The sequence below is a fragment of the Nanorana parkeri genome, unplaced genomic scaffold (assembly GCF_000935625.1).
Source record: "Nanorana parkeri isolate BGI_ZX_2015 unplaced genomic scaffold, ASM93562v1 scaffold45, whole genome shotgun sequence".
Taxonomy (NCBI): Eukaryota; Metazoa; Chordata; class Amphibia; order Anura; family Dicroglossidae; genus Nanorana; species Nanorana parkeri.
Window position 1 is genome coordinate 1,171,560 of NW_017306313.1, and position 8,144 is coordinate 1,179,703.

Sequence of the window (8,144 nt, forward strand, 5' to 3'; positions counted from 1 at the left end):
GCTGTCTCACACACTTGCTACAAATGTATTACTTTGCGTAAACAGAATACTTCTCAAACCCTGTGGCATGAACAGAAGTCACGCCAGGACTTTCCAGTCCTATTTTGGGACTGGAAAGAAAAGGCTTTGTGTTCACTGTTACCATGGCAACCAATCAAATTCCAGTTGTCATTTTATTTTTCTTTACAATGGGTCAGAAAATGAATAAAAGAATCTGTTAGAAAGCTTATACAAAACTTGACTGACCAGACCAGATGTAAATATGTCAAACCACATAGAATTTCAGGGTCCTAACTGCGATATATAACCCTCACTAGGTCACTGATGCAATGATTTACCTCCCAAATTACCATAACTTTGTGTTTTCCATGATTTATTTGATTACATAACTAGACACAAGATAAGCACTCCAAAGCAAAGTGGAACTCCAGGCAAAATGGGTTCTGGTTGGACACTTCACTGACCATTAACAAAAGACGACACTTCGCCAACCATGAACCCTGATAGAACAGTGTCAGACTGATGAAAGTGGGCAGACAAAATTGTGTCATGTAAACACTTGTATTTATTTATATAGCAGCAAAAATAAATTTACCATAGATATGTTTTCCATGCATGTTGTGTTAAAAAAGTTATTTTCCATAAAAAAGTACAGTACATTTCAATATATGTCCACAATTTCCAATATGCTCATAGTCAGAGCAATAAGGAAGAAAAATCAACTCTGTCACAAATACACAATAAATAATAAAAACAAATAAAATAAAACATGAATGCTGCGAACACACATTATCCATCTGTTCCCTTTTTTACTTCAGACTCAATTAGCATTAGAGGAAATGTATGGCTCATAGTACAGCATTATGAACCCATTACGTCTGGCCTACAGAAGCCAACTACAGACATATAATTTACTTTCACTGTAACTGAAATAGCGCAGAACAAATTTGATTGTATAAAAAAAAATAACAGGAAAATAAAAAAAAATAAAAACACTTAACAGAATAATGACCAGCACTGGCAGTGGCCCTCCTTATTTATTGCCTTATAGAAGTCTTCTCTCTCTAGGCTCCCCTCCTATAATTTACATTTACTGGCTGCCAGATCCCAGCGCATTTACTTTTTTTATTCAGTATTTGCACAACCTCAACAAAAATATGTGCCTTCTCTCTGTGGTGTGTAACAATAGCAGCCTTGCTCCCCCTGTCTCTTGAGGATAACAGCCCCAATGGGGAGGGGGGGGGGGGTTCTATAGGTATTGAGAGTCCACACAGCTGCTTCAGGTTTTAAACTGGACACAACTAGATTTATTATGTTTCTAGTATCAAACAGAGGCAATGCTTTCACACAAAAAAATAAAACAAAAATAGCCCTTCCAGTATTCACTACACAGTTTAAAGAGGAACTTTACCTTTTTTTCAAAATGACATCAAAAGACACCTTGAGAAATGTTCAGCAATGGCAATCTACAAACAGATACTAGATAACTGCAGGCTTTTTATTCTTTACATACCTTATTTTCTTTTCCTCCCCAATCTTTTAGCAGTGACCATTTTTTACTAAGGGCAGATTATTCCATCTCCCTTTAGTTCCTGGAACTCTGGCATGTGACTAGGACATGTGACCATGCACATCATCTCAGGGGGAAAAGTGCCTTTCCTTGAGATCTTGTGAGATTTTGCAGTTCATAGATGAGATTTCCCAGCAATGCGCTGATGATGTAACCTTCCCAGGATGCATCTCTTAGGGATGGACTACATCACTAATGCCTAAGAGGACCAGGAAGTGGAAACACTGTCATTGTAAGTAAAAGAAAATATGTTTATTTAACTAATGAATATAAGATGATTTCATATCAGCATGCAGAGCTGCATGTTGATGTGATATTCTGTGAAAGGGTGTAAAGATCCACGTTAAGTGCTCTCTGACAGATAAGTTGCCTTGTGTTCAGCTCCACAAAACAAAACAAAAACTCTGTAAAACTCTGCCATGGAAGTTTTTTTGCAGGAACCATAGTCTCCCCAAAGGTTTACACAGTTGGTTTCCTCGAAAATAGAGCAACCACACCAGGCCAATAAGGCCTAATAAGGCCAGGTAAACGCAAAGCCTGGACTGGTCTTAGGAAGAAAGTCTAACCTGCTCCTTACTCCATTTCAAGTCTCTGAAAATCCCAGCTTAGAAAAACTGTATTGCAAACAACACCCTTTCAAAGCCAAACCAGCTTTCCATTGGGTTTTAACATACATACAAAAGAAATCAGGGGGAAAAATAAACACCTTTCTCTTGCATCCCAGTGCTACAATTCATAGAGGGTGCTATTCCCTTCCTGTTCCCTGTCCTAACGGTCTCGTAAATAGTCTATACAGGTTCACAATAAAACTATTTATTTTCCTGATAGAGACAGGAATCAATACTCACTGGCACTACAGTAACTGTAGGACACAACATGGACACAACATGGATGCTTCTATAAGTAGTTTTGATATATCTAGTGACTGCCAAAGTGCCAGGGTGTATTGATGAGTGTTTCTTGATGCACACAAGTGATTTTACAATGGAGACACTTAAATGTTACCCCCGAAATGATGGCAGATAGCAAAGAAGCTATTGCTTTCTGTGCTATCTGCTGGGGTTTTTTTTAGTATTCTGACAGCTGCTCTGTCCAAATAAAAAAAATGAAAAAACCAGCACATAAATGAATAGCTAGATTGCTATTGGGTATTTCAATTTTCAATAGCCAATAGCAAGCTGGCTATTGCACCCACCCTCTGCTGCTGTCAATCAGCAGATGATCACCTGATGGAGAACTTCAGGTCGACCTCTGCTGATTGGCAGCAGCAGAGGGTGGGTGCAATAACTAGTCTGTTATTGGCTATTGCAAATTGAAATAGCCAATAGAAACCCAGCTATTCATTCCTATGCTGTTTCTTTTTCTCCTCTGACTGATGGTGGCCGGTGGCCCCGATTTCGGGGGAAAAAAACCTGTTAGCAGGGAAAGGTTTACTCTGCTAGATAGAGCAGAGTAAACCTTTCGGAGAGAAAATGTTTCTCTCCCGGGCAGCGGGAGACTCCCGGAACGTCCGGGAGAGTTGGGATGTCGGACAGCAGATGACTGACAATCATACACCTGGAAGCCTGCCATGGGGAAGACTGGAGTATTCCCTGCTCATGTCGGACATCTAATTTGTGCAGACAGCTGTGTCTGAGTAAAGACAGGGCACAAATCTAATGATTTACAAAAAGGTGACAAAACAAGTCCATCATACACATAAATCCACAACAGCAAAGCAAGAAGCATTTCCTGCCATGTTGCCTAGCAACCACTTTTACATAATTTCACAATATTTGAGCATATAGTTTAAACCTAGCATTGAATATTCTTTATCTGCTGCACCTCGAACAATGCCAACATGAAGTGTGTAGTGACATTGCTGAAAAACTGTAAAGACATTTTCAGGGACAGTTATGTAAGTGATTTACATCTTATGAATACATAAATCCCAAAAGAAGAAGGTCTGTCGTGCTATTACTGGTCAGACCAGCCAGGAGTTTGCTATACTATATGTTAATAAAAGTAGACAACACGCTGCCCAAGGCTGCTACATGCAAATCTGCTGTACATTGTTCACACATTTCATCCTTACTGGCACCACAAGCTCATCTGCAAGAAAAATCACCATGAAAATCTTTAACACATATCAAATGTTGTTTTAAATAAAACTGTTATCCAATTATTAATGCTGCATAGCATGAGTAGAAATCCTTCAACAGGACTTTTTTTATAAGTCATTGATTAGCGTTTCTGGAACTAAAATAGCCAATTGAATTTAGTTGATGGACTGGCATGTATGTGCAAGAGAAACATTATATGGTTTACAGTGGCCTTATGAACCCAATATACTTTACTTCTTGAAGCCACAAAATTGCTGGATGAAGTCAGCAAATTAGCTTGCTAGAGCTAATAGTGCAGTACAAGATGATTCAATCAAAAGACAAATTGATGTTTTAAAACCATATTTAATTATTTTAACTTCCAGCCAAAAATGTATTCATATTCAGACATATACAACATTTATTTACCTTTAAAACTTAAAGGAAAATAATGGGGTGAGTGAATTACACTCATTACCATAGTTAGAGCCACCGTGCATCACTGAAACTGTCACACATCGGCTCCATTGATAGGGAAGTGAGCGAAAACACACCGCCACCCGCTCACTTCCCGATCCTGTCCCTGCAGAGACAGTCACCGCTCCCTGCACTGATTCCCCCCTCTCCGATCCTCCAGCGCTAACTGGAGGGATGGGGAGGGGGTGGGCATAGCTGGCTCTGCCTCTAGATAGGAAGAGCCCGCTGTCGGTAAGCCAGTGGGGTGGATCTTGACAGTATTGTTGTGATCCATTCCGGCTGCAGGCTTGCAGCATATGCAGGGCAAAAGCCCATTATATACTGAGCTTTGGGTCATGGGAGGGCATTAGTATGTGTCCTCCAGTGACCCTAAAGAGAACTATGGGATAAAAAGGTTACCCCATAGTTCTCTTTAAAGCAGACCTTTCAATCTATAGCTACTACAGTGGGGCAAAAAAGTATTTAGTCAGCCACCAATTGTGCAAGTTCTCTCACTTAAAAAGACGAGAGAGGCCTGTAATTGGCATCATAGGTAGACCTCAACTATGAGAGACAAAATGAGAAAACAAATACTTTTTTGCCCAACTGTATATGGTAGCCCCCACATTCTGAATCACTAGGCCCCTTTAAAAAAAAAAAAGTTAAACGACTTACCTTTTACCCTGGTTATATCACAAGATTATACACACATGAGAATTTGTTCTTGCCTAATGAGAATCACCGAAATGTGTGCCAGGTGTACTTTGGCACACATTTTGAACATAATTTGGAATCCTTGGCTGAACAGTCAGATATGTCATCTGAGACACAAAGGGGTTGATTTACTAACCTTATAAAACACACCACGAACAAGTATACACCTCTGTAGTGTGTTCCCTCCCAGCATGATCTATAGGTGGAATCTAGACACCTTTGTAGTGTGTACACACCTAGCAGGTGTGTTGTGCAAAACCCTGCATGAATTGCAAGGTGATGTTGTGTAAATTAGATCTACATTGCTGTGTAAAAATCACACGCACCTAGTGCGTGTGTTTAGGTTAGTAAATCACCCCCAAATTCTCCAGAATAATTATCACAATTATTTGGAGTAAACTGCCCTTTGTGGAGCAAAAGAAGTGGGAGGGATATTGCGTATAAGGCACATGTGTATGTGTATGTATGTATGTATGTATGTATGTATGTATGTATGTATGTATGTGCAATATTTTGCTTAGGTTACACCTAATTTGGTTGTACTGTTATGTTTTTTTTCTTCTCAAGGCCTTTCTGTGAAGGTTGCATTACTTACAAAATAAAAAAAAATAAAAAATTGAAAACAGATGACTGATGCTAGGCCCACTTCAAAAAATATGTTATTAATGTATTAAGTTTTGTGTGCTGTTAGAAAAAATGTTATTAGGAATAACTAAGGATCTATATGAATTTAGAGAATGTACAGGCTTAATATATTCACAATATTCTGAAAAAATATGGTACATTTAGGGGCACATTTATAAAGCAGTGAATGTAACATTCACCAAAAAATAATTACAGGTGAATCAGTCACTAGAATGTAAAGACATCCACCAGAAAGTGTATGTGTTTGGTGAATGCCACATACTCAGATTTATAATAACTATACCTTTATATTAATATATTTCTTATCCAGCATTGTTTTAATATATATATTGTGCACAGCAGAAGGGGATATTCTCTTCTGCTTATGACATGTGGTATTCATTGTTTTCATATAAACAGTGCAATTATCTTACTGCACAATTTTCGGCCACATCTAATTTATCAGTAATGACGATGTCCAAAGTCAGATGTGTACCGCAGTGCCCTATGGTCATAAAAACCATTGACAGAAATATGACATAGAAATATGGCTTTTCACAAATGTTACCGAGGTCAATTACACCTCAAGAATCTAACAGAAAATGGGTATACAGCAACATCAAATTTGTTATCAGCCATGGAATCAGTTTTCTGGTTTAAAGGGCTAGTAAATCCAAATTGAAAGTTGGTTTATATAAAAGCAGTTATAATTTACAGAACCATAAATGAAATTATTAGGATCTTATCAGTTTTTCTAGATAAACCTCTGACTCAGAAGGAAGATATTGTCTTGACCACAGCAGATATGTCACTGGCTTTTTTTTATACAAGATGTACGGTAACTTGTGCAGTAGATGTATTAATCCTATAGTTTAATAATATCCCTAGGAAAAGCCCAGAGCTCTTAGAGTAAGGAACCTTATTTGTTTAAAAAACAAAAACAGCAGCCGAGAGAACCATAAAGTTTGCCTGATATCATTGGTTTCAATGCTCTTTTGATTCTGGTTGTTCATTTTTAAATAAAAGTCTACATTTTCAGCAATGAAATTAAAGTATATAACAAAAGTCAAAATAATCAGCATGATTACAGATAAACTGAAATAAGGGGCATTGATGTAAAAAGTAGTTTGATTCTCAATTTTAAATAGTAAAATATCTTAAAAAACTGTTACACAGAAGAGTTTGACATCTAAAAGTACGGCCAGATATAGCTTATAGAAAAGGCAATTTTTTGTTTTTCACTGTGCAGTGTCTAGGATGTCACTGTGCTGAATATGGCCACTCTTTGGGGAGCCAGTGGGCGCTAGATAAAGGATGGGTATTTAAAACACAGACTAGATACCTCTGCTTCTATGGGTTCAACTGGCTGTTTTGAAGAGAGCACCTTCAGGGTAATTTTAAGACACTGTTGGGCCCAGAGCAAAAACGTCATGGGTTCCGCCCCGAAATCTCCTTACTTTCCCCATCACAAAAAAAGTCATGCTGATACCAAGTATAGAGACCAAGAGTGCGACAGTGCCATGTGGTGGTAGGAAGTCAGGAAAAACATTACATTTATGCATTAGTATACTTACCAAGTTTCCTGGATTTCCTGCCCCAGTACTGCTTTTTTTTTAGTTGTCCCGTCATGGCTGTGTCCCAGTATCAGAGGAGGAAAATCACTAAGTCTGTCTGTTACTACTGTTGCTCAGCAGCACTGGTCTATTCTGTTGTGCCCACAGATTATTCATATGCACATTATGTGCATTATTTATATTCATATATTCATAGCCCACAACTTATTCATATGCAAAAAAGGGGGGGGGGGTCTATTCATACACTAAGTTTGGGGTATATTTTCTCCCAAGGACCAGCAGTAAGAGGCACAATATTACTGTCCACTCCACTCTGAACATAGTGTGGTATCTTACATAGGCCTGATCCCTGCAATGCATTCACTATTTTGTACATTATACTCCTATTCCCTGGACTGTATTTACTATGTTGTACGTTATACTCCTTACCCCTACACCGTAGATGCTAAGATGTACTTTATAATTCTGACACCTGCACTGTATTCATTCACAAAAACGTTCCCCCAAAAATTAGAAATCCCTTCTAAAAAGATTGGTTCAACACAGGTAAATCAAAATTATTGATACAATATTTAATAGTAGAAAAAGACATATACAATAAACTCATGTACCAGAGACATTTAAAAACACTTAAAACATTCCACTGGATATATCCTGCATGATTATAACAATTGTTGCCTAAAAACCACCTGTGTGGTAAAGGACCATCTATGCAGGTTTCTGGATGATTGAAGTACTTTTCAAAAGAAACAATGTATCTGAGAATGTACTCACATATGTTGCAGTTCAAAGAGCTCGAGGGAAAATGAACCTGCTAGAGTCCTGTGTGTAAAGATGGAAGAAAGACTTCGGGAGAGGTGTCCAGTATAAGACAATATTACTGTCAAAGAATGTAGCTCCTCAATACAGGCAGGAGCTGCGGATGCCCCTCTCACAGCACTTTCCAAAGGCACAAGATACTCCGTGGGTTTCAGTGAATGAAATGGAAGCTTCTTCTAAGATTTTGGTCTTTCGTGTGCGGCCGCACTGTGCAGAAAAAGAGAAAGACTACTTGACACTCCACGGTAAGATGCGCCTGGCAAGATAGGAGCCGGGAATTTACCCGTAAGGCGCGGGAAGCCACCC